The sequence below is a fragment of the Pelodiscus sinensis genome, chromosome 1 (genome assembly GCF_049634645.1).
Source record: "Pelodiscus sinensis isolate JC-2024 chromosome 1, ASM4963464v1, whole genome shotgun sequence".
Lineage (NCBI taxonomy): Eukaryota > Metazoa > Chordata > Testudines > Trionychidae > Pelodiscus > Pelodiscus sinensis.
Window position 1 is genome coordinate 324,763,413 of NC_134711.1, and position 27,758 is coordinate 324,791,170.

Below are 27,758 nucleotides of genomic sequence, written 5' to 3' on the forward strand. Positions count from 1 at the left end.
GGACAAGATCCCTAGAGCTCCGGAGCCATCTGCCCACCTCCGTTTCCTGCTACACCTTGGTGGATTTCCATAACTAAAATTAATAGAGGAGAAGAGGGAGGGGGTGATGTGATGTAATGTTGGTACCTTGCTGGTTGCTGGGCTTGGGGTGTGGGTGACCCCCACTGGTTACTGTCTGTACCCCGGCCCAGCAGAGTAGCTGATGGGACAGGGAGGGAACCTGTTCGACCAGTTACCTCCCAGGGAGAGGAACAAAGGAAGGTGGAATGCCGCCCCTGGCTGGGGGACAGGGCTGGAAGAGAGTTGGTTAGTTTCTGTCTGGGATCATGGAGGAGACAGCCTAGGGAAGGGGCTGGAATTTAGGGGCCCAGTCTCCCCCATCTCAAGGGGGGCTAAGGCATCCTAGGCCTGCCCTTTAACCAGATTACATCTGTGCTGTGCTGTATCCTGGAGAAGCAATAAACTCCCTCTATTCTACCGGCTGGTGGAGTCTGTTTGTGCCACTACGGGGGTGCAGGAGACGGGGAAACCCCAACGCACCGTCACAGGTGAGAAGGAAAGAAATGGGAGGGTGGAGAACAAGAAGAGGTAGTGGGTATAAAAAAATATCCAGGGGAAAACCAACTTGGAATGTAACAGGAAAAACAAAGAGTCTATAAACACTTAAAGACTGGATACATCCAACACTCGGACATCTGAAGAAGTGGGCTGTGCCCACGAAAGCTCATGATCCCATCTACAGGTTTTGTTAGTCTCTAAGGTGCTACTAAACGATTTGTAGTTTTTTAAGTTTATCCTGTGTACACTAACTTGGCTACCCCCTCAAGTTTTTGAACCAGTTAAGTAAGAGTATGTTTTTGGAGTGTGCACTCCCTTTAGAGCACCTTCTAATGCAGCTGCCGCTTTGCTGTATGAGGAAAATAGGATGCCCGTTAAATTAGAATAATAAAAACAGCGGATATTGGCAGAGCTGTTGGCCCAGCCCAGCCCACCCCTTTCAGAATGAGGGTTCAGCTTTGTTTCTAGTGTTAAGTGTTGGGTAATTGTTACCTTTCACCGTGACCTACTATGCTTGGTACCAGGGGAGCCAACAGAATGGCTGGATGCCTGGGCAAGGTATGGGGCAGGGACTCAGCTCCAAGCTCCTAGAAGGGGCGGAGCCTCAAGTGGAGCTAGGGTAGCCAGCCCTCAGTGCTGCCCAGACAGCGCTAAGGGGTAGGCGCCTTCCCCTTAGCGCTGTCTGGACTGCAGCTTGCAGGGTTCTGGTGACAATTTAAAGGGCTGGGGGCCGGGGGCTCCAGCTGCCGCTGCTGCCGGGCTCTGGGACTGTTGTCTCCTTTGCTCCCCCACCCCGGCGACAGGCCTGCTTGGCATTAAGTTCTGTTGTTATACTATAGAACCTCAGCGTTATGAACCCCTTGGGAATGGAGGGTGTTCAGAACTCTGAACAAAACGCTCTGGCTGTCCTTTCAAAGCTTACAACTGAACATTGACTGACCGCACCTTCGAAACTTTATCCGGCAGAAGAAAAATGCTCCTCTGAGCCATCTTAATTTACACGGAACAAGCACAGGAATAGCTTCTTTACCGTATCATATCGTTTAAAATACTTTTCTCTTTTCGTGTGTGTGGTTGACGTTTAATACAGAACTGTACTGTATTTGTGCATTGTTCTTGCTTTTTTTGTCTTTTTGGTCTCGGATGTTGCCTGATTGTTGAGGTGTGTGGTTGACCGGTCAGCTCATAATTTTGGTTTTCATAACGCTTAGGTTCTACCGTATGTATGTTCTGTGATTTAGGTTTTGCTTTAACATGTCTTTTTGTATTCTTCCTTTCCCCTCTCCGTACCGCTCTCCTCCCCATTCCCAAGAAGCCAGGCAAGTGGCGTGGCAATCCAAAATCTGTAACATTTCAGCCATAGACTCCCCCGGCTTGTGGGTTTCTGTCCAGAGAAGAGGACAGAGCCATAGTTCCCAAAGTGGGGTCTGTTGTGGGTTATGCAGGGGTGCTCCCAGACAACTGCTTCAGGGGTTCCAGCACTCCTGCTGCATGAAGGACAGGTGTGTTCTATATGCCCATTCAGGACTCTGTCTTTGTTCAAGTGAAAAGAAGAGCGATGCGCTGGCTTGCGATAACTGCAGATTGCTTACGTTTGGTTCCCTTGGGAGTCTTATTTTAATACAAAAAGACTTTTTTTTCCAATAATACACTAACAGAGTAACCATGACATGAAACGTAGGTGTAAAAAAATGTCAGGGGTCTAGGAAATGTAATCAGATGTCAAAGGAATCCTAGAAGGAAGAAACAATTGGGAACTGCTGCAATAGAGCAAAGAAGCCAAAAATTCCATTCCCTTCATTTGTAAGGCTACAGATGCAAAAATAATTCCTAACACAGCCAGCTGGCCCTGAATCTTAACTGTCTCTCCTGTACCATCAATGGCTTCAACACCGCGATTAAAGAAAACGGGTGACAGCGTGATTAAAGCAAGCAGAGGCAGACACAGTGCCCTTGTACTGAAATGTGATTTGTCCTTTTCATATGTGTTCATTTTTTTTAATTGTATCCTTTGGTATATATGGCTGTGACTATTTTCTTCCACTATTTGATCTGAGGAAGTGGGTCTGGCCCATGAAAGCTCATCATCTAATAAACCATCTTGTTAGTCTTTAAAGTGCTACATTGTCCTGCATTTTGCTTCAGCTACCCCAGACTAACACGGCTACATTTCTATCACCCTTGTACGAGGCATCCTTCACGGCAGATGAGGCTGCTACATTAGAATCTGACAGGATAGGAAAAGCTGCATTTTGTTCCTTCTCATCCAGATCCAGAGGGGAAGCCATCCTCTGCCAGAAAGCACTGGCAGTAACAGTCTCTGAGTACATTTCAGAAGATCAGGGCAGATTTTCAGAGCTTAAAGCCACCAAAAATGGATCTGAGCTCATCCCTGTTAATATGGGCCTAACCTTGAGTATCCTGAAATCTTTCATAGGGTTTTTATTAAGTTCTCTCTCTCCTGTGATTGCTCATTACAGGAGGAGGAACGGTAGTTCGAATTAAGAGCTTTAATTCAAACTACCTAGTCCGTGCCACGTGTAGCTGCAGGAGGTAGTTCAAACTACTGGGCATTTAAAAATGGTGGCGCCCGGGAACATGCAAATGAAGCCCGGGATATTTAAATCCCGGGCTTCATTTGCATGTTTGAATGACTACATTAGCCACCCTACTTCGAACTAGGGTGGCTAGTGTAGACATACCCATACAGATTTATTTTTGCTCTCCAGGGACTCCACCATCAATGCAATTACTATCTCCAATCATGTCCCATGCTCTTCAAATAGCAACAGATCCAGGGGAGAAACAGACCTATAGACTGAGATTTAAATCTTCACTTTACAGCTGAGTTCACTCCACCGAGGCAGGCCTTCTGGAAATAAGGCAAAAAAGCCGACACACTCTGAGCTTAGGGCCCCGAACAGTTCAAAGGGACCCCCTATCAATTACTTGTTTGTTGTGTGAGGAGGGGCCCCAAAAACATTCCTGTTCAGGGCCCCCCATGGACTAGCACTGTTTCTGAGCATCCTGCTGATGTACAAGAGGCCCCTGCATGTACAATCACAGCCATCATTGAAAAGCATGGTCAGTTATGTTTTTCACCTGAAGATAACAATGCAGTTCTCTCATTTCTACAGAGATCTGAACAAATTGGACACAAACCCCTCCACGGATGCTTTGGATCAATTCCTGACACACTACATGACCTAGGATATAAAGTCCCATTTAATTCGTTAACCGGTTAACATTTAACCTATTGACTAATTAAATGGGGGCAAGTAGGGGGCCGCCCTGATGGGCCTGGAGCGGTGCTCCTGCCACGGACAGAGGTTGCTCCAGTCTGGCTGCTTCTTGGCCCTGCATGGGTCTGAAGGCAGCCCTGTGCACGTGACAGGGGGCTGCTCCCTGGGGTACCAGATAACCATTACCCAGAAAGCCTCACCCATTAAGGTTGAGGCTTACCGGGTAACTGGTTAATCAGTTACCTGTTAACATCCCTATACATGGCTGCAAATTTCTGTAGCCCAGTGTGGACACCTTCATGCACACGCTGGAGCATGATTTAATTGAGGGGACTATGAATATGGAAGTAGAGGCAGTTCTCCAGTGCCGCCCACCTGATTAGCAGAGTGTCCACAGCTAGGTTTTGTGTTTCTATTGGTGGTGCACCTTTGCACATGCCTTAGTGCACATAAAAATTTATTCTGCACACGGATGGAAAAAAATCCACATGTGTATGGAAAAGATTAGAGGAAACATTGTTGACCTCCTATCTGAAAGAAAATGAGTTACTTCTAGAAGGCATCCTCCGTCCTGTGCTGAAGAAAGCCCTAAGATCAATTATTCCTCAACCAGGAAGAGATGCCACATTGTGTTCCAATTTCACTTATTAATAGTGATGTCAAAAAAAATGGGCAAAAATTGTCATGATGAGACTGGAAAAGGCCTGGGGTTCTGACAGACACTCAGATCAAATCGGCTTTGTCATGGCTCTGATAATCCCTGACAACTCATTGATATTACAGCTGGGAGATGGGATTACTCCAGATCACTAATTGTATTAGCCTAACTTTCGATAGAGCGGACTAGAGGTTTATGGGGTTTTTTAGAACCTACAAAAATGTGGATTTGGACCCACATTTAATCCCTGGATCTAACTAAGTTGTATTCACACCCACCCTCTGGGACCACAACCAATAAAGTGACTTTGGAGACCTTCAGCCTCTTCTGGAACAATAGGCAGGTGCTTTCTGATTGATCTCGAGCCAATAGCTATAGGAGCTCATCCAGATATTTAGGCATACAAGGTGGTTCCACAGCATATAAATTGATGTCATATGCAGACAGTACTCTCTTGTATATATCCAAACCAGAAAGCACTATCCCCACCCTCTCATCACTCATTCATCCATTTTGAGCAATATCTGATTACAAAATCAATAGGAAATCTCCCAGTTGCCATGTAGTGGGGCTTTTTTTTTTTCATGACACAATTAAAAGTGCCCGTGATAAAAGTACCACGGCACATCAACAGAGCAGTGAAGATAAATTTAGATCCTGCGCTCTCTCCAATAACTAGTAGTATAAATAGGTAGCACCTTCCTGTGGGAAAGACAATGCAAATGAACATCCTGCCCAGGCCTGTATATATTCTAAAGCCATCTTATTTTAGAAAATGTAATAACATTACTAGGGTCTCTCTGTGACTCACACGTAAATGACTCCAGCGCCCTATAGCCCCGGGCCTACAAAATTATTATCATGCTTTTATCCCATCTCAGAGTCCAGTTGGTCCCAGCATGCTAACACCTTGACTCGCACCTGGGCAGCAATGAATGGGTATTAATACATCCAGTTCCTACTGTGGGGCTGCTCGGTTCCTCTTTATGTCCGATAAGAGGAAAATAAGGTACAGTCAGTGGCTGCCTAAAAGACCTGGGCTTTTCTAAGAGATCCCATTTTACTTCTAACACAAAAGCAGCTATGCACCCTGCCAGCCCCAGGAAGCGGCATTAACGCTGGCTAACATATCAGTTTGGTCCAGCTGCCCCAGGACTGCCAGAGGAACCTTGGAAATTCTCCGCAAGCCCCACGCCTGCGATGTATGCTCTGCTAGCGAAGAGGAACTCCAATCAACCTTGGGAAAGCAAGTCACCAACCTGTAACCCTTCGGCTGCCTCTGCTCTGCCTGCGACAGCCGAAAATGCTTTGGGTACCGCAAAGGGTGGGCATGACGGAGGCCTAGTCCTTTGGGGTGTGTCTAGACTACAGGGTTTTTTCGAAAAAAGTGGCCTTTTTTCGAAAAAATGTACCCACGTCTAGACTGCTGCCACGTTCTTTTGAAAGTAAATCGAAAGAACTCGGCAGCTTTTTCGACAGCAGAAAACCTCGTTTTACGAGGAAGAACGCCTTTTTTCAAAAGTCGCCTTTTGAAAAAAGGCGCAGTGATGGGGGGCGGTCACAGACGACCCCTCGGGGTGCCTCCCGGGGTGCTGACATGGCCACTGCCACTCGCCTTCCTGCTCTCTGGGGCTCCTCACTGCCTGGTGCTGCTGGGCCAGCTCTGCTGGTCTCCCCCAGCCAAGGCCCCGAGCTGAGGTCCCTGCCCCCACCAAGAAGCAGTATAGTAATTCCTCATTTCACATTATAGATGTTTCAGAAAATGATCGTGTTAAGTGAAAACATGTTATGCTGGGTCAATTTTCCCATTGAAAATAATGGAAAAGGTGGGGATTGCGTTTCAAGTGCTGGTGTCTATTGGGACCAGGACATAAGGTTGGGGGAGAAAGGGGACTGGGTTACAGCAAGGAGGGGAGGTGTTTGGCTCTGGGGAAGGGAAGGAGAGGAGAGGAGAGGGGGATTGGGTTGGGAGTATGCCCCGGGGGGTCGCCGGGGAACAGCGTGGCGAGCGGTGAACCCTCTGCCGCTTTGCAGGGAGGCGGGGGAAGCTCCGCGCAGCCACCGGTGACGGCACAGCTGGGGAAATCGTGTTATTCTGGGACGTTCGTGTAATTCAAAAAACGTTCCCTAAAAAAAAATCGTGCTATTGCGAAAACGTGTTAAGCGGGCACGTGTTAAATGAGGAATTACTGTACAGACACTGAACCACTTCAGGTCCAAGGAGAATGCAGCTTAGGGCCCAGCCTCCTGAAAGAGCACCCCCCAGAAGGGATCAAACCCCAAAGAATTAGGTAAGCCCCCTTTAGCAATGAAAGGGGGAGTGTGCACACTGGTTGCCCCCCCCCCCCCCAGGTACAATCACTTACACTGGGTTTGATAGAAAATAGAAATGGTTCTATTAAGTTGAAGCCGTAGGATTTAAGTAGTAATAAGTGACAGCAGGCAAAGTAGGTTAAAAATCAAAAGAAACAAAACCGCTTGGCTAATTCTCCACTGAAATCTCAGTGCAAACTTAATCAAACTCACCCTAAAACCTCTTTTCCAGCTGCCACTCCAAACCAGGGCCGTCCTCCCCACCCTGGGGTCTCTGGTCCCTTCTTTCAGGTGCAGCCTAGCCAAAAGATTTAGGCCTCTGCTTTCCTATTCTTTTTGTTTAGGATTTGAGGCCCCTATCTACCAACTACTGCTCAGGCTGAAGGACAAAAGAGATAATTTAACAGTTGAGGGTAACACCCTCCATGTCTCCCATTCACATATTTGAAACTCACAAATTATTCCCCACTCCCTGTGTCTAATTTTACACACACAAATGATACATACAACAGAGTAAGATAAAGAGAACCAGTGGATCATGACATGAAGATTGATGGGTTACACAAAACGATTCGTTCAAAACACTTTTGAGATATGTATGTTCATGTCCATGAGTCCTATTCATAACGCATGGGGAGGGGGGGTCCGTCATAGGCGCTATGTAATGCAAACTGTGCTTTTTCGAAAGAGAACATCCAGTATTTTTCAAGGACTCGCCACCCACTGCAGCTGCCCCACTACCGTGCGCTGCGCAGCCTCCTCTCTCCCCGCGCAGGACTGCCTCTGCCGCACGGGGCCCCGGTCCGGCCACGCTGCCTCCTCCTCCATCTCCTGGCAGCTGCTTGTTGTTACAGCCACTGCCGCAGCTGCCAAGGAGAGTGGGGGTGGCCAGGGCCAAGGCAAACGCCAGTGGAGCCACTCCTGGACCCCAGCGCCTTGGAGCTGCCATTTCTGCCCTGGGAGGGGCCACATGGAGCCCAGCTGGGGAGCTGCAAGGCGGGGCGGGCTTAGACTCAGCAGGTGTGCTCCATGCGGCTCTCTCTGCACGCGTGCGCACACACACACACACACACACCCGAGCGGCCCACCCCACTGTGGAAATGGCAGTGCTCTGTCTGGAAGCTTTTCCCCGCTGTAAGGGGGCGTGAAGCCAGGTAAGCATCCCCCCTCATGGCCAGACCCCCACACTCCAATCCCCCTCACTCACTCCCCTCCCCCCCCAAGACCCAGCACTCCCAGCTTGCTTCCACATCCTCCCTTGCTGTTGCTCCCTCCACCTGGCTAAACCCTCCCAGCCTGCTTCTGCACCCTCACCCCCTTCTGCACCCCACCTCCTTCCTACATCCTGTACCCCATCCCTATCCCACTCGCTGGCAGACCTGTCCCGCACACTGATCCCCTTGTTTTTGTCCCTACTGCAGAGCCTAAAGGATCCATAAAATCCACCAATTCTAGAACCCCAGAAAAGTAAATCTGGCCTATGGGAAACCCTGATCCTCAGTTCTCCCTGTCCCTTCCCCTCACCTGTGAGGCTGGGTCACCAGCGGAGTGAGGTGTCTCAGTTGGGGCCACACCGGTGAGGTTTGGGGTTTTTTTGGAAGAGATTCTTTGCTTCTCACTTGTGTGGTCCCCAACTGATTTTTCTGTCAGTCAGTGGCCCCCGAACCAAAAAATGTTCCCCACCCCTGCCATAAATAAAGAAAACACTGAAACCTTTTGTGCTGGACATAAATTAATATTTTACTTTATTTAAAATGAAGTTTGATAAATTAACATGAGAAAGTTAAAACACTTGATCTGTTTGATCATTTAAATTCAACCGTTCTCCCCAGCTGCAGTTGGTTCAGAAAATATGGTCACTGTACCCAGCCTGCCCCTTTCCCCTCCTCCCCCCAGCACGCAGATCCATAAATAGAAGTGAATAAGTTCAATCTTGACACGCTACTTCTGAAAGGTTGCTGACCCCTGACCTAGTCCAACCCTCTGCTTCAAGCAGGACCACCCCTAATTAAATCATCCCGGCCAGAGCTTTGTCAATCTGGGACTTAAACACCTCTAGGGATACAGATTCTACCCCCTCCCTAGAGAACCCATTCCAGTGCTTCACCTCCCTCCTGGTGAAATAGGTTTTTCTAATATCCAACCTGGACCTCTCCCACCACAACTTGAGATCACTGCTCCTTGTTCTGCCATCTGTCACTACTGAGAACAGCCTCTCTCCATCCTCTTTGGAACCCCCCTTCAGGAAGTTGAAGGCTGCTATCAAATCCCCCCCCTCGCTCTTCGCTTCTGTAAATCAGCCAAAATCCCTCAGCCTCTCCTCGTAGGTCACGTGCTCCAGCCCCCTAATCATTCTGGTTGCCCTCCGCTGGACCCTCTCCAATGCGTCCACATTACTAGTACTGAACAGAGTGGACTAATCACTTTCTTAGATCTGCTGGCAATGCTCCTCCTAAGGCAGCCCAATATACTGTCAGCCTTCTTGGCTACAAGGGCACCCTGTTGACTCATATCCAGCTTCTCATCCACTGGAATCCCCAGGTCCTTTTCTATAGACCTGCTGCTTAGCCAGGTGGTCCCCAGCCTGTGATAGTGCTTGGGATTCTTCCATTTTCGGTGCAGGATTCTACACTTGTCCTTGTTGAACCTCATCAGATTTCTTTTGGCCCCAATTCTCCAATTCCTCTAGGTCACTCTGCACCCTATCCCTACCCTCCAGCATATCTACCTCTCCCTGCACCTTCCTGTCATTTGAACTTGCTAAGGGTGCAAACAAACCCATCCTCCAGGACACTAATGAAGATGTTGAACAAAACTAGCCCCAGGTCCAACACCTGTTACACTCTGCTGGATATGGGCTGCCAAGAATACAGCGACAATGGTCTGGACAATGGGTTCGTTGGCACCCAATGAGCCTGAGGATTGAACCAGCTTTCTGTCCACCTTACAGTCCATTCATCCAAGCCATGCTTCTTTCATTTGCTGGCAGGAAACTCTCAGCAGAAAATTAGAAGCTAGTTTCTGTGCCTACTATGCTGGGTTTTTCTCCAGCGCAGACTTCTTCGGCATTTGAGGGCAGGCAGGCTGACTACGAAGGGCGCGAAAGAAGAGCTCCTTGAAGTAAAGAACAAAGAAATGAAGCTGAAAAGATGTGGGCCCTATGTCTTGATACGTTTCAAGAAAGAGACAGCTTAGCTAGTGACAGACTCCCATCCCACCTTACCCTCCATGTTTTCCCATCCACTTCCTGCCCCCTGCACCTGTCCCCTTTTCCATTTTTGCCTATATGTGTCTGTCTTTTTTTTATGGTGATCCCCAGCCTAACGTGTTAAGTCTGTGCAACAGTCTGATCCTGCGTTGTCCGGGCATGCCGCTTCGACCAACTGTAAAGTTGCATCTTTGCATCATTTTAGTGGCTATCCTGTGAGGTGTGATATTTGGTACCAGAGCCAAGCTGTCAATCATTTTCCTTTTTGTATGTTCTCATGCTTGTTTCTTTATGAAAAATAAAAATGAAAAATCACACTAAAAAATTCACCCATTGAAAAATTCATACCTGGGCTCAGTGGCCAGCATCACCCAAGCTACAGGGGCTTTAGATCAAGCTATAGAAGCTTGTGCATTAAGCTCCAGAGGTCCCTGGTTCAGTTCTGCCTGTCGGCATTACACAGTGTCACAGCTTTTTACTGCTTGCACGGGAGCCAAGTCAGACGCAAGTTTATGAAGCTCTAGACTGAGTTCAAATTAACTCACCATGCACCTGTATCCAACCCCATTCTCAGCTTACCCTCCTATTGACTTAATGGGGTCGACCTAGGACCACCCAGGATACGTTTACACTGCAGTGAGGAGCTAGCACGTTAAAAGGAGCAGGGTAGGCAGGAAAAGCATGGATGGGGACGTGGGCTCCGGGGGGGGGGGATGTACTTGGGTGGTGAGCCTGATCTGCGGCTCCGGTTTCCAACCGGTTACACGGCTCTTTTTAGCACCCTAGCCGGGCTGAGCTAGTGCAGATCTGTCAACCCAAGCTGGGAAACCCTCTCCCTGCTGCAGGGTGCAAGTGTCCCCCGCTGACACCACCATGCTACTTACAACCCTCCTGATGCACTACTACGGAGCCAGGCCTGCGGCTGTCATTATTTAATCAACAGGCTCCACGCGGCAGGAAGGCAGCCTGCGCTGGCAGCTGATTTTCTAGGATTCGGTGAGGAAGACACAGGCACTTTCACAGCTCCTGTCGCCTGGCCCCTGCTGCATCTGATTAACCCACTTGGCCTGAACTTCACCCAGGCACATCAGAGTGATACGTGAACTAGCAACGCTGCAAAGAGAACTGCCGTGCGGCAGGGGGCCGGCAGGTTACACTGACAAAGAGCTGAACGCAGGGTAATGGGAAAGGCCTTGCGATCTTATTGCTTGGGGGACGTGCGTGTGCGTGGTGGGGAGAAACAGGTTGGGTGAGATGCCTCTGCGGAGCTACATAAGGTGACGGGGGGACCTAGGGCTACAGCGGGTCAGGAGAGCAGTGCATTGGCAAAGCAGGAGCAGAGCAGGACTGGTGTAGCAGGGGTAGGGCAGGTGACAAGGGAGAGGCATTTGTAGAGCTGGTTTGGTGTTCAGAGGGCATTGCAATGACAGGAGGCCGGCAGCTGAGGCAGAAGATGGCTGTACAAGCTGAAATAGCAAGTGTTGCTAATTTCCCTGCCAGTCTAGCTCAAGTCACTGCAGACCCCTCAGCACTGCCACGAATCATCCTGCCTTCCACACATTAAACGGGGAGCAGCTTCCGGCACCCGCCAGCCCATGGCTTCAGGTACGACTCACAAGGCACAAATCTGTCACCCACCAGCCCACGGCGCTGGGCACAGCCCACATGACACAAGTCCATCACCCACCAGCCCGCAGGTGGACACAGCCCACGTGACACAAGTCCATCACCCACCAGCCCGCAGGCGGACACAGCCCACATGACACAAGTCCATCACCCACCAGCCCGCAGGCGGACACAGCCTACATGACACAAGTCTGTCACCCACCAGCCCCGGCACTGGGCACAGCCCACATGACACAAGTCCGTCACCCACCAGACCACAAGCGGACACAGCCTACATGACACAAGTCCGTCACCCACCAGCCCACGGCTCTGGGCACAGCCCACGTGACACAAGTCCATCACCCACCAGCCCGCAGGCGGACACAGCCCACGTGACACAAGTCCGTCACCCACCAGCCATGGCGCTGGGCACAGCCCACGTGACACAAGTCCGTCACCCACCAGCCACGGCGCTGGGCATAGTCCATGTGACACAAGTCCGTCACCCACCAGCCCACAGGTGGACACAGTCCACGTGACACAAGTCCGACACCCACCAGCCCACAGGCGGACACAGCCCATGTGACATAAGTCCGTCACTTGCCAACCCACTTACCACAAGTCCGTCACTCACCAGCCCACAGCACCGGGCACAGCTCACGCACCACAAGTCTGTCACCTTCACGTGCCACAAATCTGTCACCCACCAGCCCACGGGCAGGCACCGTTCACATGGCACAAGTCCATTGCACACAAGCCTATGGCTCTGAGCATAGGCCTGGCAGCCTGCATCAGGGGAGGGAATGAACCTGATCAAGCGATGCAGCTACTCCCCCCACAAACACAACATACAAAGAACAGGAACTGAAAAGCGCTTTCAGCCAGCTCTGATGAACGCCCAAAATGAAAGGAGAACACAGCATGACAGCAACTCTCAGAGCCGCTTCCAGCTTCCAGCTCTGAACCAGGCATAGGCCAAGCAGAAAACAACCAGAGGCCCCTGAAACAGGGTTAACACTGCTAATCCCGCTGCACCCGCAGAGCTACAAACACTTTGTGACCGTGGGGGAGCTCCTTGATCCCCACTCTTTAGCCTCACCGCACCCTTGGGTGGTGCACCAGCATCATCCCTGTGTTTCTCCATGGGAGGGGGAGGAGTGATTTCACCAAGATCACTCAGAAACAGAGCGCAGGTGTCCTGTCTCCCAGCCCCACACTCCAGCCACTGCCCCATGCGATCTCCAGCACCAGCCGTATCGAATCCCACCCTGTGCCATGTGATTCTTTACTTCTCTGCCCTGCTCCTGTTACTTCTCCCAATGGCTGAATTAACAGCATCTAAAGGGAGCTATGGGAACTGGGGTTCGGAAAAAGTGGCTCTGTCCATCCCGGCCTGCCGTCTGACCAAGACTCCCTACCCATGACCTGTCTTATCGAGTTTCCCTCCCACAAATGAGGCAAAAATCTTTGCTCCAGCCCCTAAGCGCCAGGCAATGAAGATGAGGAAACACACGCTGCTCAGACGCTTCCTTCCCTGCTTGACCCCCACAGGGCTTTTCATCCGAGAAGAGAAAACAAGTAAATAAATACGGTACCTCCGTTTAGCTGCGAGGTCTGGAGTCTGAAGCCCGGCACTCCATTCCCCCTTGTCTAGCTTCCTCCCCTGTCACTGCGAGCTATGGGCTTGCTGCTTGCTGAAGAACTTCCTCAAATGCTGCTACAGCAACTGGGAACTTACCGGAAAAAAAACACACACGCGACATTAACAATTGTACTCTTATGAGAGTATGTTGCAATGACCTCCATTTAAACACAGGCTGGCGGCTGCCAAAACCCTCCGCTATTAGTTTAAAATAACTCAGATTATCTTAAAGGGGCGGGGAACCCAGCCTCCGGTACAATCACAGCCCCAGGAGTGTGAGAGGGTGGAGAGCGCACACCCACACCTCTCTCCCTGTGGGTGGCATCTGGGCTAATAATCGGCCACTCAACACCACGCTGCTATTGACATAGCTTAGCAGCACCCACAACCCCCCTCCTGAGTCACAGGGCTTATTCCTGCTCCACATGACCCCCTGGCCAGTGACTCTACCTGATTCTCCTTCCACTCTAGCCGGCATTGGGCTGTTTGCTTTCTTTATAAGCGTGCCACATGACTTCCCCCCACCCCCAAAGAAAAAAAAAGAATGGAGAGAAACTGAGATCGGAGAGGGTACATTTATACCCGGCACCTTTTCAGGGAGCTCCAGGGCAGCCTAGGAACGTCCACAATGCGAGAGCAAGAGCAGGCTATTGGACTACATGGACCTTTGGTCTTACCCAGCGTGGCCGTCCTTCCGGTCTGAAACCACAGGCTGGAGGAGTGTTTCCTCGCTAAGTACCCAGAACGGCCCCGCAATGAGAAGAACACTGTGCCCTGGTGACAACACGTCGCCCTTCTCCCCGCCACAGGCATGAACTCATTTCGTCCCCACGAAGCGCGGAGCCGCTGCTCTTCCCCCCCTTTGACCAATGGGGAAGTTGAGGCACAGTGCAAGGAAGAGACTCGTGTGAGGCCAGTGGTTTTCAAATGACAGGTTGTGAGAACGTCAGGCACTGGGCTTGGTTGTTGCAGGGGGATCAGGTGAGCTGTGGGGGGCCAAGGCAGCTCCCTGCCTGTCCTGGCATCACAGACTGTGCTGCACCCCAGAAGCAGCCCGGCTCCTAGGTGGGAAGGGGAGGAGAGCGCACAGGGCTCCATGCACTGCCCCTGCCCTGAGCACTAGCTCCACACTCCCATTGGCTGGGAACCTGGCTGTTTCTGGGAATAGCGGCCAGGAGAGGCAGGAAGCTGCCTTAGAGCCGCCCCCCCCTCCCCCCGCTGCACCGCTGCCACTCAAGATAAGCCCCTCCTGCCCCAGCCCTGACCACCCCCCAAACTGAAGCCCCAGCCCCACCCTCAAGCTTACACGTTAGTCAAATTAAATTCAGTCATGAGCATCAAACAATTGTCTTCAACTGGGTCATGAGAAAAAATAAAAGTTTGAAAAGGGCTGGCGTGAGGGATTGGGAGCTGCAAGTACCACGCCATGGCCAGGTGATTGGCGCATTCACTGGGTGACTATATATTGGCTTTGCTCCATTGCGGGCGCCACCAGGATGCAGCGTTGTAACCCCACCTTCCTGAAGGGCGTTGGCGTTGCTGATCAAAGCGCTGGTCTGTCATCTCAGCTGAGTCCCACCCTGGCGGTTGTGCCAAGCCAGCCTCGCTGTATCACTGGACGTGTGTCTTTTGCCATACCCCTGACCAAGATGGTAGCCACCAAAGCTGCCCAGTGGGTTGTATGTGAAGGTGGAAGAATCCCGCCATAGAAGACTGGGCTAATGTGCGTCCCTACTAGCCTTCATCTCGGTCTCCGATTGTTAGAGATTGGCTTAAATCCCGAAGCACTTAATAACCCTTAATAAGGGACTTAATAACCCTGCCAGAACAAGATAACAGTGGATACAAATAAAGTGACTCTTAATTGTCCCACCCCTTTGTGAGTCTTGCCACATTCTTGGTCTCTGCGGCAGAGACGGCTGTGTGAAAAGGTACTTCCTTTTGTACTTGTCACCTTTTAATGTCAGCAAATGTCCCCTTGCTCTTATCGATGTCTTTTAATACTGCTTGAAACTACTGTCTGGGTTGAATCATTTCTTCAGGATTTCTGGTGTTCTCAAAGGGGGGAATAATTCAAAAAACACTTTGGCCTTATTCATGCCATGTACTGGCAGCCACTCACAACGAGATCTGAAAATCTGTGTTACTCCTGCATGGGCGTTGGAAATGCATCAGCTGTTCGATTTTTGCCCCCACAATTATGCTTCTTTTAGAAACAAGCAAGATTTTATACAGAAGCAGAGAGAATCGGATGCATTCCAGGACAGACAGAATGTTTGTCTTGTAGATTGGGAGAGCTCTGGCTTTAAAAGCTAACCCCACTTGGTACAAAATATGTCTGAACCCAGCAACGGGAGAGGAATTAATTAGCAGCGCTCAGAGCTGTGGGCAGATTTCCGTGAACCAAGTGCAAACCACTCAATATTTAAATGTTATAATAAAAGCTCCCCACATCAGATCAAAAGCAGCCGACTCCAAATGCATTTAATGAGGCAACACATTTAGTGAGTGTGCAGTTTAGGGTATTATACGTATCTAGCCAATTAGCCCGTCATAAGACGGGATTTTCAGGTCTCTCCTCCATGTCGGTCTTCTCTCCTGAGCCGCCGGTCTCTCGCTCCGTCTCTCTCTCTCTCTCTCCTCTTCCTACTGCCTTCCCGCACCTCTCTCTCAGCTCTCCTCCCCCTCCTGCCTTTCACTCGGGGGACTGTGGAGCCCAAATGGCCGTTTGGGCTCCGCACTCCCCATGCTGCATGGGGGATGCAGAGGCTCAACGGTCGCTTGCGCCGCTTGCTCCCACGTGCAAGCCCGGATAAGCAGCTCAGAAGTCAGCCGAGCTCCACGGCGGGAGGTGACGAGGGGGTGGGACAGTGACTTTCACAGCTGGGGGCGGGGCCTGGAGCCGCTGTCACGTCGCACATCACCGCCCCTCTCCTTTCCCCTCCCACCGTGGCACTCGGCTGACTTCTGTGCCCCTCAGCTGAGCCGCCGCGGGGGAGCATGCGGCGCAAGCAGCTGTTTGGGCCTCGCACTCCCCATGCAGCACGGGCCGCCCAGAGGGAACAGCCAGCATTTCAGCAACAGCGCCGCCCAGAGGGAACAGCCAGCATTTCAGCAACAGCGCCCCCCAGAGGGAACAGCCAGCATTTCAGCAACAGCGCCCCCCAGAGGGAACAGCCAGCATTTCAGCAACAGCGCCCCCCAGAGGGAACAGCCAGCATTTCAGCAACAGCGCCACCCAGAGGGAACAGCCAGCATTTCAGGCAACAGCGCCGCCCAGAGGGAACAGCCAGCATTTCAGCAACAGCGCCGCCCAGAGGGAACAGCCAGCATTTCAGCAACAGCGCCCCCCCAGAGGGAACAGCCAGCATTTCAGCAACAGCGCCCCCCAGAGGGAACAGCCAGCATTTCAGCAACAGCACCGCCCAGAGGGAACAGCCAGCATTTCAGCAACAGCACCGCCCAGAGGGAACAGCCAGCATTTCAGCAACAGCGCCCCCCAGAGGGAACAGCCAGCATTTCAGCAACAGCACCGCCCAGAGGGAACAGCCAGCATTTCAGCAACAGCGCCGCCCAGAGGGAACAGCCAGCATTTCGGCAACAGCGCCGCCCAGAGGGAACAGCCAGCATTTCAGCAACAGCGCCGCCCAGAGGGAACAGCCAGCATTTCGGCAACAGCGCCGCCCAGAGGGAACAGCCAGCATTTCGGCAACAGCGCCGCCCAGAGGGAACAGCCAGCATTTCGGCATTACAGACACTCAGACACTGGGCTACTATATATATGATTGGAAGAACACCTCCAGATTTCTGGACCTTCGCCTTCTACAGGTGTGAGACAGCCACCAGTTCCAAGCAACAGCCAGCAGGTGGAATCTCCTGAGAGTTGCTGCTGTACCATACTCGGGGAGCAATGGGGTTACTCTCCCTCCAGCTCTCTTCTGGCCAAGAGGAAGATGGGGCCCTCCCAGGCTAGCAAGCAAGTTGGCTTTCTGGGAGTCAGTTCTCAGAGCAAACAGAATGCTGGGAGCAGACAGCCCAGCAGAATAGCAGGCCAGCCGCTGCTCCAGAGGAAGAAGTAAAAACCCCATAGAAGCCATTGTGGAACAATCTGCTCTGTGCCTCCCATTATTAGAGATCAGGAAGAAAACTAATTAGAGACTGATTGAAACCCTGAAGCATAAGGTTAATCTTTCTACCAACAGCTTCATTATCATTAATTATGATAATGCTGGATATTCTTGACATCCACATACATGTCCAATTAGCCTTTGAACCTTGCTGAGCTCTCGAGCACAATTGCATCCAGTGGCGGGTAGTTCCACTGGTTGATTGTACATCACATGAAAAAAACCGGTATTTTGTTTGATCAGGTTTTGAGTTTGCCACCTGCTTTAATTTCATTGAAATAGCCCTGTCACAGGGTGGCTGGCCTCAGTAAATGGAGCAGATCCAGAGGGAAAGCCCAGGTGAGGATCAGCCAGGAGAAGCTGCAGACAGCTCTCTACAGGCCCTTTCTGGAAAGAGGGGGGAATTATCAGGAAAGCCAGTCAGGGGTTAGTAAACTGTCCTTCCTGAGCTGAGCTGGGTGGCTGAAAAGGGGGAGAGCTAGAAGCTAGACGAGGGGACTAATCAGCTGAGCCAGAAAGAGCCAAGGCCAGAGAAGGCTGCAGAGGGAAGAAGGCTGGAAGCAGCAGAGGGAGATGCCTGCAGGTCCTCAGAGCTGAAGCCAGAGGACCAGAGAGCAAGGGGCAGCCTGTGGGGACTACACACCAGCTTCAAAGCCATGAAGGCTGCTTGTCTGAGCCTGGGCTGCTTGCCCCAGAGCCCAGCGAGGAAACAAAGAGCGAGGGCTGCTGATACTGCCAGGAAGGGAAGTCCAGGGATCAGAAGAGCAGTTCCCACCGAGCGCAAGTCCCTGCTTCACCTTCTTGGGTTTTACTTCCATTTCTGTAATGACGCCTTCCCCGGAGCAAAGGGGATGCGGTTGCAGCGTGGGGGCCAGCCCAGAGCAGCTTGTAAACTGGTTCAGGAATCTTCTGGCACAGATCCGCAGCTGCCCCCTCTCGGCACCCGGCTGGGTCCCCTTGTGTAGCTGCGCACAGAGGCACAGGGAAGCATCTGGCAGGCAGCAAAGCCGTGATACCTGGCCCTCCCCTCCTTGTCTTCCTCCTGAGGACCTGGCTCCACTCCCCCTCCTAGCAAGCTTCCTGGCCTCTCTCCGCTTCCCCTCCCCGCTCTTCTTTTTTCTGCCACCTGTGGATTGAGGACGGGTGAGGCATCGCACACCCAGCGCTGGCGGAGGCCAGAATTCAGCGCCAGCCCAGGCTCCGCAGAGAAGCTTCCATTGCTGCCGGGGGCTCTCCAGTAAAAGGGCAGAGCCGGGGAGAGGAAGAGCTGCTGGGAATCCTGTGGCACAAGACCCCGGCGGCCATTTCCAAGGTGGGGATCAGAGGAGCAAGGTCGGTTGGTGGCAGGCTCAGCCCAATCAGTGAGGCTCCTTCCGCATCTGCGCTGGGCCTGCCGCTTTTGAGTGCACTTAGCAACGATCCGGGGAGCAGCCTCCCAGAGAGACATCCCACAGCCCCGTCGCCGCTTGCTAACGGGGCGCTTCCTCGACGCGTGGCAGCGGGACAGGGCCCATCTCATGCAAGAGCCCGGCCGAGGGGTGAACGCGCTCTGCTGGCAGCGGCAAAATGCAGGCGAGAGAATCCAGGCGGCTCTCCGTCTTCATTTGTGGTTTGAAAGGACCTGGCCCAGGGGCCAGCTCAGAGATAGGCAAGTCCTCTGGTTACATCTGTTACCGCCAGTCAGGAGACCAAAAAACTCAGGAGGCACTGAGGGATGCTGGAGCCTGACTTGCACCTGGCTATCACCCCACACCCTGAAATTCGGCTTCTGCAGTGGAGGTGCTGGGAATGGTGCATCTCTATGGAAGGCTGGGAGGAGATCTGCACTACTGAGGGGTACTTTTGGCTTGATCAGAAACAGTGAGGTATGTAAATGTGCTGTTCACCTTCCCCCTTGCCCCTCACCAGGGCAAGGGTGGGCAATAATTTTTTATGGGAGGCCACTCCAAGATTTTGGTAAGTGGTCAAGGGCTGCGCTTTTCTGTGGAGGGAATGCATGACCTGGGACAGAAGTTGGGTGCAGAAGGGAACACGGGGTAGGAGAGTGGGGTGCAGGAGAGGGTGTGGGGTCTGAGAGGGAGTTTGGGTGCAAGGGTATGGGTGCAGAAGTTTCTGGCCCGGGGAGAGGTGTAGGAAGGGGTGCTGGGCTGGGGAGGGAGTTGGGGTGGGGAAGGGGTGGGGCCAGGAGGCACTTACCGCATCAGCACTCTCAGGCTGCCAGCAGCTCCAGACCGCTCAAAGTGCCTGGCTGCTCCATGTGGCTCTTTGCACTGCAGGGATAAGCCTTCCCATGCTGCCCCCACCCAACAAAATAGCTCTGCTCCCATTGGCTAGTTTCCAGCCAATAGGAGCTGAGAGATTGTGCAGAGGTAGGGGCAGCAAGCAAAGTCTCCTCTCTCTCCCCTGGCAGCGCAGAGAGCGACAGGGAGCAGCTAGCTACTTTGAGCAGCGCTGCTCTGTGTCCCAGGGGTGGGCCGCAGGCCAGATCAAAAGACTTGGCAGGCCAGATCCAGCCCACAGGCCATGTCTTGCCCACCCCTGCACAAGAGGAACAAGTCTCGATTCGCCTGCTCACCCTCTGTCTCCTGTTGATCACTTGCCCTGCTATGGGAGAAGAAGCCCTAGCAAGGAGCAGCTGCAGTTTTCAGGCTAACCTTGATGGTTTTCTTTTGCTCCTTTCTGAGGCAGGGTGGCATTTTTAAGGCACGGGACCGAGACTCAGAAGACTGGCGCTGCATTCCCAGCTCTGCCACGGATCAGATGTGTGACTCTGGGCAAGGCTGTTTCCTTGCCTTGTGCCTCAGTTTCCCCTTATGTATAATCAGTGTAATACTCCTGGCTCACCTGACTGGGAATTGAGAGCCTTGAAGTAGTTAATGTCTATAGCACGCTTGGAGACTGGCAGAAGGAAGAAACTCCCTCAAACGGCAAAGCAATCTGTTTTTTTTTTTAAATAGGCTCTGCCTCCAACTTGTTCCAGTATGTTCCCTCATTGCCCACTCTCTAAGCAGCCACAGTGGTGGTTTCTCTCTTTCTGCAGGGCCAGGACATGTCTGCTCTTGTCTGAGTATCTGGTCCAGGCCAGGGAGAGCGTGCTCCCACCATCCCGAGGGGTGAGCAGCACAGTGAGTCTGCCAAATCAGGCAGGGCAGGGGCTTGAACCTGGGTTTCCTGCATCCCCAGTGAGTGTGTGGGCTATGCCCAGCTGGTGGAGGGGAGGGCTCTCTGCCTCTTGCCAGAAGATTTTCAAGGGGTTCTAATTTTCATTCCACATCAGAGTAGAAACATACATCAAAACCTCCAAGTTTATCATGAAACTCAGCTCCTGCCTTCCAGATGGGTATTCTGCCCTAAAGAGCAGATCCTCCCCATCCCACAGCTGGAGTTTGGGGTCAACAAACATGTGGACAAGGGGAATCCAGTGGATCTAGTGTACTTAGATCCCCAGAAAACCTTTGACAAGGTCCCTCACCAAAGGCTCTTACGCAGAACAAGTTGTCATGGGACAAGAGGGAAGGTCCCCTCGTGGACGGGTAACTGGTTAAAAGATACAAAACAAAGGGTAGGAATAAATGGTGCATTTTCAGAATGGACAGAGGTGACAAGTTACGTCCCCGAGAGGTCCATGCTGGGACCAATTCTATTTAACATAATAATAAATGGGCCAGAGAAAGGGGTAAGCAGTGAGGTGGCAAAATTTGCAGATGATACTAAACTGCTCAAGATAGTTATGTCCAAAGCAAACTGAAGTGCTTAAAAAAATTAGGTGATTAGGCAACAAAATGGCAGATTAATTGTACTGTTGATAAATGTAAAGTAATGCACATTGGAAAACATAATCCCCACTATACATATAAAATGATGGGAGCAAAATTTAACCCCAAATTACCCCTAAATTAGGTAAAACTAAATTAGATGTTACCACTCAAGAAAAAGATCTTGGAGTCACTGTGGATAGTTCTCTGAAAACATCCACTCAGTGTGCAGTGGCAGTCAAAAAAGCAAAAACGTTGGGACCCATTAAGAAAGGGATAGAGAATAAGACAGAGAATATCTTATTGCCTCTATATAAATCCATGGTACACCCACATTTTGAATACTGCATGCAGATGTGGTCTCATCCCAAAAAAAGATATATTGGCATTGGAAAAGGTTTACAAAAGGGCAACAAAATAATTAGGGGTATGGAATGGCTGCCATATGAGGAGAGATTAATAAGTGATTTTTCAGCTTTGGTGAAGAGGCGCCTAACGGGGGATATGATAGAGGTCTATAGAATCATGACCAAGAACTAGGGATCACCAAATGAAATTAATAGGTAGCAGGTTTAAAACAAACAAAAGGAAGTACTTCTTCACCCAACATACAGCCAACCTGTGGAACTCCTTGCCAAAGGATGTTGTGAAGACCAGGATTTTAACAGGGTTCAAAAAAGAACTATATACATTCATAGAGGTTAGGTCCATCAACAGCTATTAGCCAGAATAGGTAGGGATGGTATCACTGGCCTCTGTTTGCCTGAGGCTGGAAATGGGTGACGGGATGAATCACTTGATGATTGACTGTTCTGTTAATTCCCTCTGGGCCACTGTCGGCAGACAGGATACTGGGCTAGATGGACCTTTGGTCTGACCCAGTGTGACCATTCTCATGTTCATTCGCCAGAGCCTCTTCCATCTCCGACAGCTTGTGTCTTCTCCTTCCTTTTCTGCAATTCTGGTGTCTTCATTTCCCAACCTCCAGTTTCCGCTTGTGAGTTCTGAGATGGTAATTAGTTGCTGTGACCCATACTGCCTGTTTGACCATTTCCTTCCTGTTAAACATGTTGATTTTCCTTTCACTGACTCAAAGCTGCAAAACTTTTTGACAGTTTCTGTCTTTCCCTTCGATGTTTACAAACACCTTGGTCAAGGAGGTAACTTAGGGTTCAAAGCACTTGACAAACGTCAGTTACAGTGACCACAAAAATTGCTATGAATTAGAGATACAAAAATTATTTCACCCATTGCTCAAGTGCAATCTTCCCCAGGGAGGAACAAGCAGCTAACCCACATAAATTCTCTAGATTAAAGGACTAGAGAACATGAGCTATGAGGGAAGACTGAAAGAATTGGGCTTGTTTAGTTTAGAAAAGAGACGACTGAGAGGGGACATGATAGCGGTTTTCAGGTATCTAAAAGGGTGTCACAAGGAGGAGGGAGAAAAATTGTTCTTCCTGGCCTCTGAGGATAGAACAAGAAGCAATGGGCTTAAACTGCAGCGAGGGAGGTTTAGGTTGGACATTAGGAAAAAGTTCCTAACTGTCAAGGTGGTTAAACACTGGGGCTGTGTCTACACTGGGCCACTTATTCCGGAAAATCAGCCGCTTTTCCGGAATAAGCTGCGAGCTGTCTACACTGGCCTTTGAATTTCCAGAAAAGCAACAACGCTCTATTGTACAAAATCAGCCGCTATTCCGGAAAAGCTACGCTGCTCCCGCTCGGGCATAAGTCCTTATTCCGTAACACTGTTCCAGAAAAGGGCCAGTGTAGACAGCCCAGTAGTCTTTTCCGGAAAAAAGCCCCGATCGCGAAAATGACGATCGGGGCTCTTTTCCGGAAAAGCGCGTCTACATTGGCCACAGATGCTTTTCCGGAAAAAGGGCTTTTCTGGAAAAGCAGTCTGCCAATGTAGATACTCCTTTTCCGGAAATACTTATAACGAAAACTATTCTGTTTTAAGCATTTCCGGAAATTCATGCCAGTGTAGACACAGCCTGGGATAAATTGCCCAGGGAGGTTGTGGAATCTTCATCTCTGGAGATATTTAAGAGCAGGTTAGATAAATGTCTATCAGGGATGGTCTAGACAGTACTGGGTCCTGCCATGAAGGCAGGGGACTGGACTCGATGACCTCTTTTGGTACCTTCCCGTCCTCATATTCTATGATTCTATGATAACAGTTTGAGAGACGAGGTGGAGAAGAATAAGGAGGGCAACCAAAATGATTAAGGGGCTGGAGCACATGACCTACGAGGAGAGGCTGAGGGATTTGGGCTTATTTAGTCTGCAGAAGAGAAGAGTGAGGGGGGATTTGATAGCAGCCTTCAGCTACTTGAAGGGGGTTCCAAAGAGGAGGGAGAGAGGCTGTTCTCAGAGGTGACAGGTGGCAGAAGAAGGAGCAATGGTCTCAAGTTGCAGTGCAGAAGTTGGATATTAGGAAAAGCTATTTCCCGAGGAGTGTGGCGAAGCACTGGAATGGGTGACCTAGGGAGGTGGTGAGAGGTGGGGGTGGGGGAGAGGTCCTACAGTGTGTTGTCCCTTCTCTATGCTATTGATGGCCTTCCTCTCCAAATCAGTCAATCTGACACTTTTCACTGGTGCTTAATACACTGAAGAGAAAGTTAAATGATAATTAGAAGTCATGACCTTTTCATCATAGAACATGAGAATGGCCATACTGGGTCAGACCAAAGGTCCATCTAGCCCAGTGTCCTGTCTGCTGACAGTGGCCAATGCCAGATACCCCAGAGGGAGTGAACACAACAGGTAATCCTCATGTGATCCCTCCTCTGTCACCCATTTACAGATGAACAGAGGCTCAGAACACCATTCCTACCCATCCTGGCTAATAAGTATTGATGGACCTAACCTCCATGAATTTATCTAGTTCTTCTTTGAACTCTGTTAAAGTGCTGGTCTTCACAGCATCCTCTAGCAAGGAGTTACACAGGTTGACTGTGTGCTGAGTGAAGAAATACTCCCTTTTGTTTTAAACCTGCTCCCTATTCATTCCATTTGGTGACCCCTAGTTCTTATGTAATGGGAAGAAGTAAATAACTTTTCCGTATTCGCTTTCTCCGTACATGTCATGATTGTATAGACCTCTCTCATATCCCCCGTTAGTCTCCTCTTTTCTAAGCTGAAAAGTCCCCGTTCAAGAGCGGTCTTGCAAAAATTGGTTTTATTCAGTGCTTACAAGAAAACACAACTACTGCACACACATCAGATGCCATCACGTAGCCCTGGCTTTGCACATCTTGTTGCCGAGACGTTGTCGGGACCACTGGTACGCGCTCCGTTGTCTGTGTGCACCCAGGAGATGGAGAACCTATCATGCACACACAATCTGACCTTCAACAATCTCTTACCTTGGATTCAGAAACATCCTTCTGCACTCCCTCCTCCTCCCCCGTTCCACCCAGGGCCCAGAGCACTTGACATACTTCCTACCCTGGGCGTAAACCTTTATGAAACAGGTCAGGAAATTGTGTCTCTGCTCTCTCTTGCCTCCCTCCTCCTTCATGATCTGTCTCTCAGGCTTTTTAAAGCAGGGCGGCTGGATGAGGAGGTAACTCAGTGAGAAGGGGCAGAGATAAGGGTGCTGAGCACGCAGCAAGCTCCCTGCTGCAGAAGAAGGGCCAAGGGACAGCGGCGTGTTGCCCCGTTTGATACAACAGGACTGGTCTTCGCCCGGGAGAGCCAAGCAGGGACACGCTTAAAGAAATAAAGTGATGAAACCGGTTTGGTGATAGGAGCCTAATGGCCATGTAGGGACCAGGGAACCAAGGAGCAGCTAAAGAGCATAAAGTCCTTGTTTAACTGCACTACGTCTGTCCGAGACAGCAGGGCAATTATTACCATGAACTTTGTACTGCAGTCGCACCTGGAGGGGCCAGATGAACTAAGGACCCTGCTCTGCCTATGATGGGTGCTTATCAGACTGCACCACACACATCACCTTAGCAGCTGAGTGCCTCACCATCCAATGCAATTCTCTTCACAACCCCCGTGTGAGGCAGGGCTGTTCTCCCCATTCTCTACAGAATACAGATGGGGAAACTGAGGCATGGAAAGAGTAAGTGACTGCTCTGAGGCCACCCAGCAGACCTGTGACAGAGCCAGAAACAGCATGCAGGTCTCCTGAGTCCCAGGCTAGGACCCAAACTGCTGGAAAACCCTCTGGTGGCTGGATACTGCAAAGGCGCGCGCGCGCGCACACACACACACACACACACACACAGAAAGACAGACAATCCCTGCCTGGAAGAACTTACAATCTAGAATTGAAATGAGGGAAAACTGAGGCACAGGAGAGGAAAGTGACTTGCCCAAGGTCACCCAGCAGGCCAGTGGCAGAGCTGGGAGTAGAACTTAGGTGTCAGCTTCCACTCCCTAACATGCTTTGTCATTATACTTCCTTTTTGAGGCATTAGCCGGAGACAACCAGGGTCAGAGATGAGTCCAAGGGTTATGGGTCCAGGGAGTCAGCAATAACTCAGGGAGTTATGTTCTGAACTGCAGGGTGGTGAGATCCTGGCATTTCCCCATGCTCTGCAGAATTTCACCACTCAGCCTCAGGCCAGCCCCAGTCACAACAGCCTGGAACCAGTTAAGCTCATGCAGTGACAGTGTAAATCTCTTTCCTCGAAGCGGGAACTGAAAGTGCTTTTGTAAATGGCTCAGCAGAGGGTGTGCTTTCACTGCAGCATCGCACAGCACAGCTGTGTCCTCCACAGAGACACTACGGGTATGTCTAGAGACTACACCCCTCTGTCGCCAGAGGCATGTAAATTAGGCATACCGAAATTGCTAATGAAGCGTGGATTTAAATATCCCACGCTTCATTAGCATAAAAATGGCCACCGCTTTTTGTTGCCACGGAGCTCTGGCGATGAAAAGCGGCAGTCTAGATGTGGATCTGTCGCTCATTAAAGCCTTTGATGACAGATCCTGAATACCTCGTTGTACCATATTTAAATCCCCACTTCATTAGCAATTTCGGTATGCCTTATTTACATATTGCAATTGTCGTCAGAGGGATGTAGTCTAGACATACCCTACGTGAGAACACAGACTCAGAGAACACTAGAGCCGGAAGGGACCTCAAGAGGTCATCAAGTCCAGTCCCCTGCCACAGTAATAGGGATGTGAAATATTAGTGGATTGAATAGTTAATTCATGTATTCTCATGTATTCTTATCGGTAACTCGACTATTCTATAGTCTCCGGGGGTGAGGTCGGCATCCAGTGAGCTCCAGCCCCTCTCCCAAAGAGCCCCCTGCCACTCCACGCTGCTGCCTCTGGATCAGAGGCAGCAGTGTGGGATGCCAAGCAGGAGCTGGTCCACGAGGGAAGCCAGTTTAAAAACCAGCTTCCCTCGTGGACAGGCTGCCTGTTTCCAACACGCTACTGCCTCTGATCCAGAGGCAGCAGCACGGAACAGGCAGGGGGGAAGCATCCCCTGTCTGGGGGGGAGAGGTTGAGCTCCCGAACCCAGCACAAGCCGGAACTGAGCCGGGCTGCCTGCCTGCCCAATTCCTAATATACTTTAAATGCAAAGCCACAGCGGGGATAGGTCCCAGACCCAGCGTGAGCCAGGACTCAGCCGGGTTGCTGGCCAGCCTGCTAAAAAATATACTGGCAGGGAGTGGGGGGATGCATGTAGTCTATAGCATTAACCGATACCCTTTTGCTGATTGGTTAATCAACTACACTATGACATCCCTCCACAGTAATGCTCAGCCGGGATGGGTAGCAGCTACCACCGCACGCTGCGGTTGGGGGCTATGTTGCTAGTGTCTCCAGCCATGGAACGCATCCCCACAACTCCATCCCGTTCAATCCAGAGCAGAGACTAACACTGTTTGACTTCAGTAACCTTCCCCCTCCTCCAGGACCCAGCACCTTCAACCAGGCACAGCAGCAAAATGTTCCCACCGCATAAGGGAACACACAGAGTTGCTACAGAACAGCACAGGGCAGTAGAATCACATACAACACAACAAAGCAAACAGCGAATACCAAACTAGAGTGAATACAGTCCCCGCTACGGCACACTGGTGCAAACCCCTAACGCCCCAGGACACAACTCCCACTGATTTCAGCCGGGGCAGCCCATAGATCAGAATTAAGTGCATGGCCATCAAGGGCTCCAGCTCACGACAGCTCCCTCATCCCCTGCTGCTCTGAACATGGCTTCGGCCATCCCCTGTAAACCCAGGACGTCTGACCGCTCTGCTGAGCTGAGTCCCCGGGGGAGATGTCTGCAGCTTGGAGACCCTGGTGCTCTGACCTCGGGTACCACGGGACACACAGCATGTCCACATGACCGGACCAGTTACCCCCAGATAGAGCCATGGCCCACCCCCTGAGCCCAACGAGGGAAACACTCAGGCGCTGCCCGGGCGAAGAAGGCGGGAGGAGAAAAGCAGTGATTAGAGGAACTAGGCATTGCTGGGGCAGGCAGCTGCAGGGCAATTGTTTCTCTTCCTCCCCAGCTGGGTGGGAAACCCCCAGTTATTTTTACACAGTCCTGTGCCTCTCCTCAAGCATGACGTTTGTGGAGCGGCGTGGCAACCTACGGCCTGCACGCGACACACACACACACGTCACGTGTTTCTCAGGCTCGGACGAAACCAGACAGC

At 51.0% G+C, this 27,758-nt stretch overlaps 1 protein-coding gene across 6 annotated transcripts in view; it reads right to left on the reverse strand.

The window, feature by feature from the left end:
- Positions 1-27,758, reverse strand: part of ARAP1 (ArfGAP with RhoGAP domain, ankyrin repeat and PH domain 1) — a 218,000-nt gene that overhangs the window by 156,702 nt on the left and 33,540 nt on the right. Inside the window, exon 2 of one of the 6 annotated variants that reach the window (XR_012900821.1) lies at positions 13,180-13,317. The exons of 1 other annotated variant lie outside the window; for it this stretch is intronic. The gene's annotated coding sequence lies outside the window, so the exon portion shown is untranslated. Of the gene's footprint in view, positions 1-13,179; positions 13,566-27,758 lie in introns of those variants that run through there. 4 more of the 6 variants (XR_012900823.1, XR_012900824.1, XM_075919630.1 and 1 more) reach the window with 4 other exon arrangements.